The sequence below is a fragment of the Garra rufa genome, chromosome 16 (assembly GCF_049309525.1).
Source record: "Garra rufa chromosome 16, GarRuf1.0, whole genome shotgun sequence".
Classification (NCBI taxonomy): domain Eukaryota; kingdom Metazoa; phylum Chordata; class Actinopteri; order Cypriniformes; family Cyprinidae; genus Garra; species Garra rufa.
The window spans coordinates 39,741,516-39,749,553 of record NC_133376.1 but is presented as its reverse complement, the minus strand read 5'-3'; positions in this window follow the sequence as shown (position 1 = coordinate 39,749,553).

Here is an 8,038-nt window from a genome sequence, read left to right as displayed (position 1 = left end):
CCCAACGATGTCAGTTTTGGGCGAAATGTGGGAGAAGCATGACTGTGTTTCTCTGTGTCACTGGGGAATGTCCTGTAACAGACATGTGAAGTCTGGTGGAAGTAATTGGAGAGATTTGCCACACGCTGCCTGTGTCCACATTCTCATCTGAATGATGGAAGTGCAATCAGTCCTTTAGATTAATTCTATCCCCGCTCATTTAAAATGTATAGGCTGAATCACAACTGCTACTGTATGTATTACCAGAACTAATGCATTTCTAATAGCTTGCATACAATTGCTGTGACAGATTAATAAGTGAAGGGTCGGAAGTGTGCATTAATGCATCAACAGATCCTCATGTCGGATGGCAGATCTGCACGTTTGATATCTAAGGCTATAGTATGTGCTGTACATGCTGATGTCTTAATGCTACGCAGATGAGTGATGTTTTTGTTTTTGCACATCTGTTTAACTTTTCACTCAACCTCCACCTTGTTACATGAGGAGTGCTGGATTCATTGGAAACAGCTAGTGGCCGGCATTATCCAACCTTATTGCAAAATAAAGATGGGTGGGTGCGGCCTGTTGGGAGCAATAACACATTGTACGGCTAAAATAAATCTCAGCAGCCATCAGGCAAACTCCGCATTAATCCACCCTAATCCGTGCAGTCCATTCACATGTCAGGCCCAAATGGTGCACCCATTTTGCCAAAGAAGCCCCTGACTGGGACTTAAGAGTGAGTGAGTAATTTCCTCTCCAAAAATGAAAACATGCTCAAGTTGCGTTCGAGAGATTATGCTAAATCAATTGGCGAAAGACAAGGGCTGTATAAACTGTGTTGACAATGGTGGAAAATGTGCCTGTGAATATGGATGAAACTCCACTTCAGGACTTGGCAGTATTATTATTTCTTTCATAAAGTAAATAATAATATTAAAAGATTTACATAATTATTTTTGTTTATTTACTTGCTCCAGAGTGGCAACAACAAAAAAAATATTACAATATATAGTGTTCGACAGGGCTAAAGGAGCACCTTAAGGAAAATTTGCTGCAAGAGTAACAATAAATATGATATTATATACAGTTGAAGTCAAACGATTACATACACCTGTAAATTATTTTCCCAAAATAAGAGGGATCATACAAAATGCATGTTAGTTTTTTATTTAGTATTGACCTGAATAATATATTTCACATAAAAGACATTTACATATAGTCCACGAGACAAAATAATAGTTGAATTTATAAAAATGAATCTGTTCAATTAATGTGTTGTTACCTGAATGATCCATAGCTGTGTTTTTGTTTAGTGATAGTTGTTTATAAGTTCCTTGTTTGTCCTGAACAGTTAAACTGCCTGCTGTTCTTCAGAAAAGTCCTTCAGGTCCCACAAATTTTTCACAAGCATCAGTGAGTGTTTGAATCTTCTCTAATAGTTGCATATGAGTTCCTCAGTTGTCCCCAGTGTAAAAAGATGGATCTCAAAATCATACAGTCATTGTTGGAAAGGGTTCAAATACACAACCATGCTGAAAAACCAAATCATTTGTGGGACCTGAAGGATTTTTCTGTTCAGGACAAACAAGGGACTCATGAACATGGGACTCATGGAAACGTCTTTTATGTGAAATATTTTATTCAGGTCAGTAGTAAATAAAAAATAACATGCATTTTGTATGATGCTTCGTAGTTTGGTAAAATAATTACAATTTTTGCAGATTCTGCATTGTGTATGTAAACATTTGGTCTCAATTGTAAAATGGGATTATCTCTAAGGTCTTCATGAAACCGCTAAAGACAAATCTCTTCCATCTACACTTATTACCCTTATTAGTTTATATAACTTGAACAGTGAAATTCTGATGTTTAGCAAAGTGCTGCAGTGAGTTTTTGTGCCATCTAGTGGTTTCGAGAAAAAAATAAACAAAAAATGATTGAATAAATTAACAAATGTGCTTTTTAAACCAGTAGTTCACTCAAAAATAGATGAAAATTGCTTTAAATGTATTAACCTCTGGCCATTCGAGATGTAGATGGGTTTGTTTTCTCATTGCAATATTATGAATAAGAAGATATTTTATCCGTAACCAGTGGTTTAAGTTAAAACCACCTAGTTTTTAGTTTTTCACTTCTCAAGATATTAGTTGATGGACTGCAATGGTGTGGATTACTTGTGGATTATTGTGATGTTTTATCTGCTGTTTGGTCTCTCATTCTGACAGCACCCATTCACTGCAGAGCATCTATTGGTGAGCAAGTGATGCAAACTCATCTACATCTTGTATGGTCCTAGGATAAATGCATTTTCATTTTCATCAAATAAACCTTAATAAAAAGCTTAACCCTTGTGCGTTCAAAAGGAAAAAAAAGTTACACATAGGTGCAAAATGGACAAAAATGTCCATGTCCAAAAACTGTCATAAAAAAAATTATTAATATTTTTTTTCTACTTTCACTGACTTTTTAACAAGCATCTGTTCTTTTCATAGATACCAAACATGTATTAATTTTCAGGATTGTAACCCTTTAAATGCTGGTTTGTTTGCATAATGCCACAAATGAAAAATACTAGTAATTTCCATATACTAAATGCTGAGCAGAATTTTTTTTCTTTGCTTATTAGATTCTTGGGTGTGTCAGTGAAGAAAAACAACATTAATTTTGAGGCATTTATATTTTTATGTAGTGTTAGATTTTTTTCAAATGTATATGGCAAATTTGAAAAAAATGTCAAAATCTAGTAAAAAATGGTAAAAATGTAAAATTTGAAGCCTTGCCGATAGAATGAATGCCTATTAGCAAATATGGCATCATGTTATAGTCAAATGGCCCTGGGTTACAAATTGCAATGTGGACATTTTTGTCCTTAAGGTCCTGAGTGTGAGTATTTTTTGATTTTTTGAAGGAAATGATGGTGAAACATTAACTTTTCAATAAAAATAAACACCTGAGCCAAAACTTATGCAGTTGGCATTAACACAGGCACACTTATAACAAAAAAAAAACTGAAATGGACAAAAAAGGGCCATAAGGTCGCACAAGGGTTAAAATGTATTTTATCATCCATTGTTGAACTGTGACCTACTTGATACGGTTTGTGCCCAGCAACATGTTAAGTGTGAGAAATACAAGATGAAGCCAGGCATAATGAACGTAATGTAGATTAGAGGTTGATGGTTTGGCCTTTCCAAAATAGGATTGCCCATTGAAGGACGGAGTCAGGGGATGCTGTGTCATGTTTGAATGGATGCAATGCTAATGCACTGGCCTTTAGGCCTATTTTTGAAGTGCGGCCTGTCCAATCTGACTAATCTCATCACATCACTGCCATTCGCGGACAGATGCCCTCTATCAACAAAACAAGACTGCCGCCTCGCACTGAGAGGATGAGAGACCGTAAGACTTAGGTAGATAAAAAAGCAAGCGAGAAAATCCGCTTTCCATGCATTCGCCTCAGAAAAACACAAACTGGCAACATAGAGGCGGAACTGAAGTGCAGCACCTCGGTGGTGAATGGTGCTAATTTCCAGATCGTGAAAGACAACGTTACCTCTGGAGCGGGTTGGATGCCGTTCAAAAAGCACAGGGCACAATTAAGCATGACTGAAATTCCCACTCGCTGCCAACAATTAGACCTCCAACAAGGGCATTCAGCTCTCAAATGATGCTGCGCTGCTTCCTCCGCGTCCGACTCACCTTAGGGAGCACCTGAAATCCACAGCTGCATGATTCATGCACAACAAAACGCTGATGCAAACAACAAAGAGAAAGGAAAAATATCACATGCTTACAGAGTTAAACAATCCCCCCTGCTTTTGCATTTTAAGTGCATTGAGCCTTTCTATTTCTATTCCTATTCAAAAGAATAAAGCTGAGATTTGAAGTCTGGCCTCGCCAAAACAAAACCACTTTAAATAATATCGCACTGGTGCCCACGTCGAAGCAGAAATCCTAGATTCACAAAGGAAACAGCAAATAGCAGGCAAAATATAGCCCTGCTGGAAAAATGCGGGTGTCAAATGGGTTCCTGGGAGCCAGCCGACCCCCTCTGAAAAGGAAGAGGCAAATAAACTCAGCCGCAGCTATGTAGGGTTTTTGCATCCTAAATATTTCATATACAGTGTAATCCAGAAAATGACTTCATGAACAACAAGGGCTTTTAGTCTTAGTCAGTTTTTCCCCTTTTAGATGCACTTTTTATGGTTATTTTAAGCAAGTCTGGAAATCAAAAGGTTACGCTTTATTTTAAGGTGTCCTTGATGCTGTGTAATTATACAGTTAATTACTGAGTAATATTAATTAAGAGCATGTACTTACTTTAGGGTGTGGATTAGGGTTTGGTTTAATGTTAGTCACTTAATCATAAATAATTTACTGTTATTACTGTAGTAATTACGCGTAACAAAGACACTGTACAATAAAGTGTTATCACCTTTATTTATAAATATAATTTTTTAATCCCAGTGTTATTTTAGTATTATTTATACTTTTAATATGTCAAATTACTGTTTATTTTTCGTTGTTGTTTTGTAATGTAAAATAAAGTAAAATTTTGGTTTATTATTTGTTTTTTAAATATTATTACTAAGATTTTTTTTTTCAGTTTAAGTGTTTAATTTAGTGTTTTAAGGCCCGCTTTCTCAGACAGGGCTTAGACTAAGCCAGGATTAGGCCATAGTTCAATTAGGACATTTAAGAAATGTTTTATAAACTTGTTAAGAAAAAAACATTACCGATGTGCATCCTGAGACAAAGCAAAGGTACTGATATATTTTAAGATCAGTCAGTGCAAGTTTCTTTCAGTTGAAACATCTCAGATTTACATTTTAGTCTAGGATTAGGCCTAAGCCTTGTCTGTGAAACCGGAGGTAAATGTTTAGTGCAACTAAAAAAATGTAATATTTTTAAAATTGGTTTTATTCCAGTTAACGAAAAGGTTTTTGATAGTTTTAGGTAAAGGAGAAGTTCACTTCCAGAAAAAAAAAAACCATACAGATAATGTACTCACCCCCTTTCAATATGTTCAAGTCTTTCTTTCTTCAGTCATAAAGAAATTGTTTTTTTGAGGAAAGCATTTCAGGATTTCTCTCCATATAGTGGACTTGGTGCCTACGAGTTTGTATTTTCAAAATGCAGTTTAAATGCAGCTTCAAAGGGCTCTAAATATTCCCAGCCGAGACAGAGGGTTCTTATCTAGCAAAACAATCTGTTATTTTCTAAAAAGAATTGGCAATTTATATACATTTTAACCTCAAATGCACGTCTTGTCTAGCTCTGCGTAAACTCTATGTATTCCTGTTCAATACAGTTAGGGAATGTCGAAAAACTCCCATCTCATTTTCTCCTCCAACTTTAAAATCGTTCTACATCGCTGCAGAAGTAGACCCAGTGTTTACAAAGTGAACATGCAAAGAACTTCAAACACCCTTTACAAAAAAGATAAAACATAGGACAATTTTAAAGTTGGAGAAGAAAATGAGATGGGAGTTTTTCAACAACCCTAACTGTCTTGAACCGGAATACATAGAGTTCACGCAGAGCTAGACAAGATGAGCATTTGAGGTTAAAAAGTATATAAATTGTAATTTTTTTAGAAAAAGATAGATTGTTTCACTAGACTCTTCTTCCTCACCTGGGATTGTTTAGAGCCCTTTGAAGCGGTGTTTAAACTTTATTTTGGAAGTTCAAACATACGAGCACCATGGAAGTCCACTATATGGAGAGAAATCCTGAAATGTTTTCCTCAAAAAACATCATTTCTTTATTACTTAAGAAAGGCATAAACATCTTGGATGACAAAGTGGTGAGTAAAATATCTTTTTGTTCTGGAAGTAAACTTCTCCTTTAAACTGCAAAAATTTTGCCAAAGCAACTTTACTCCAAAACCATCACTAACCTAAATCTTCCAATGTGCTGTTTTATGCTATTATGTAACCTTGAGTTAAAAGCCATCGTGTCTCTCAACTTGTAACACAGATTACTGATCTGAACATTGCTTTAAAAGCCTAGTCTTCCTTATTTCCTTACTTTTTAGTTTTTGTTCAACAAGCTTAGAAGCCTTTCCTCTGTGATAAAAGCAAGAGAAGTGGCTGTATCTTCGCATGTCACATGCGCCCTACAGTCCGGCTGAGAAATTGATGACTCACTCAAAACAAGAGCAACAGTTTCCAGAGGATAAAAAAATAAATATAAAAGTGAAAACAGCTGCATGAACCCTCAATGCACCAGTTCATGCAAAAACAAAGCAAACGTCTATATGATTTGTTCTTACAGTATGTACAGTTGAAGACAAAATTATTAGCCCCCTATGAAATATTTCATTATTTTTCAAATTATTCCCAAGTGCTGTTTAACAGAGAGAAGCTTTTTTTCAACACTGCATTTCTAAACATAACAGTTTATTTAGCAAGCTCTGAGTGTTTGTAATACACTAACCAATAACCAAGATTAAAAAAAAGTCTACAGGTCAAATTATTAGCCCTCTAGTTAGTAGTCAATATTGTATTCCTTTTGCTTGATAACAGCCTTTAGTCATTTGCTTTAGTTCTCAAAGTGTGGCAGCCGATTCTTCCATAGCAAATCTCTCAAACTCCAACTTTGTTGGTTTCTTGCATGGACTCATGGTTTTCAGTGAACCCAACAGATTTTCAAGATTTTTGTGCGCTCCAGTCAAGGATGTTCACTTTGCTCATTTGTATGTAGTTCTTCAACAGAAATGAGGTCTGCTTTGGGTCATTATCATGCAGGAAGACAAAACGTCAACCCAAACCAAGTCGTGTTGCAGATTGCCTGAGGTTGTCTTTCAAAATCTACTTGTATTCTTCTTTTTTCATGATTTCTTTGACGCTGACAAGATTCCCGGTTCCAAACGCACTGAAACATCCTCACAGCATCATATTCCCATTATACTCCCTCTCTGGGAATGGGGCTCTTTGGGTTGAGCGGCTCTCCCTTCTTTCTCCAAACATAGGCAAGATCTCTGTGGCCAAAGAACTCTAGTTTCAAAGGACCTGTTTCCAGTCCACTCTTAAAAATAAAGGTTCTTCACGATGCCATAGAAGAACCTTTTTTTGTCTAAATGGTTCCATAAAGAACCTTAAACATCTGAAAAAAAACTTTGTTTCACAAAAGGTTCTTTGTGAGAAGGTAAGAAAGAAGGTACCTTGGAAATCCAGAGGTCTCGCGAGAGCACAATTTGAATTGTCTCTGCAAGACACTCTGGCATCGAGCAATGATGCACGTTACTGCATTACATAAGCAGTTCTGGGAACCAATCAAATCGGTGTATCTGATGTAGGCGGGCCAGAGGCGAGCTAAGCTGATGACGACAGCGCTGCGACGTCTGGAATCATTTAGTAAATATTGAAAGATGGCTACAGATGAACACCAGTTGTTTGAAACGGCTTTGGCCTCTACAATGAACGAGTTATACTTGGCTTTTCATATAAAAGAGAAACAGAAAACCACGCTCGAATCATTCCTTTGCAAGAAGGACGTTTTTGCTGTTTTGCCGACTGGATACAGCAAGAGTTTAATCTATCAGCGATTGGTCGTGGCGTTATCCAATTGTGTGTAGTGAGAGTTTCAAATGTAATGCTTGGTGCCGCCCCTCGAGTTAGGCCCTTTTCATTGCTCGATGCCAGACCCTTAATCTTAATAGATTAGGGTCTGGATTTTTTCCAGGCTAAAAAGAAGGTTCTTCAGATTATAAAAAGGTAAGAAAGAGATGGTTCTTTAAAGAACCTTTGACATAATGGTTCTTTGTGGAACCAAACACAGTTCTTCTATGGCATCGCTTGAATAACCTTTTAAAGTACCTTCACTTTTAAGAGTGCTTGCATCATTTTGCACTTCACTCTAGCTTGAGGTGTCTCTACTTCAAAAGTGGAGTTTTTCTTGATCTGCATCATCGAAGCCCCAAACTTAGCTAAATCATTCACTAGTGTTTAGCAGTTGTTCTTGGGTCTTTAGAAACTTCTCTCACTAGTTTTCTTTACAATCTTTTTTACATTTTTCGTTTCCTCCCTATGTTCTCCACTGTGTGGGTCTC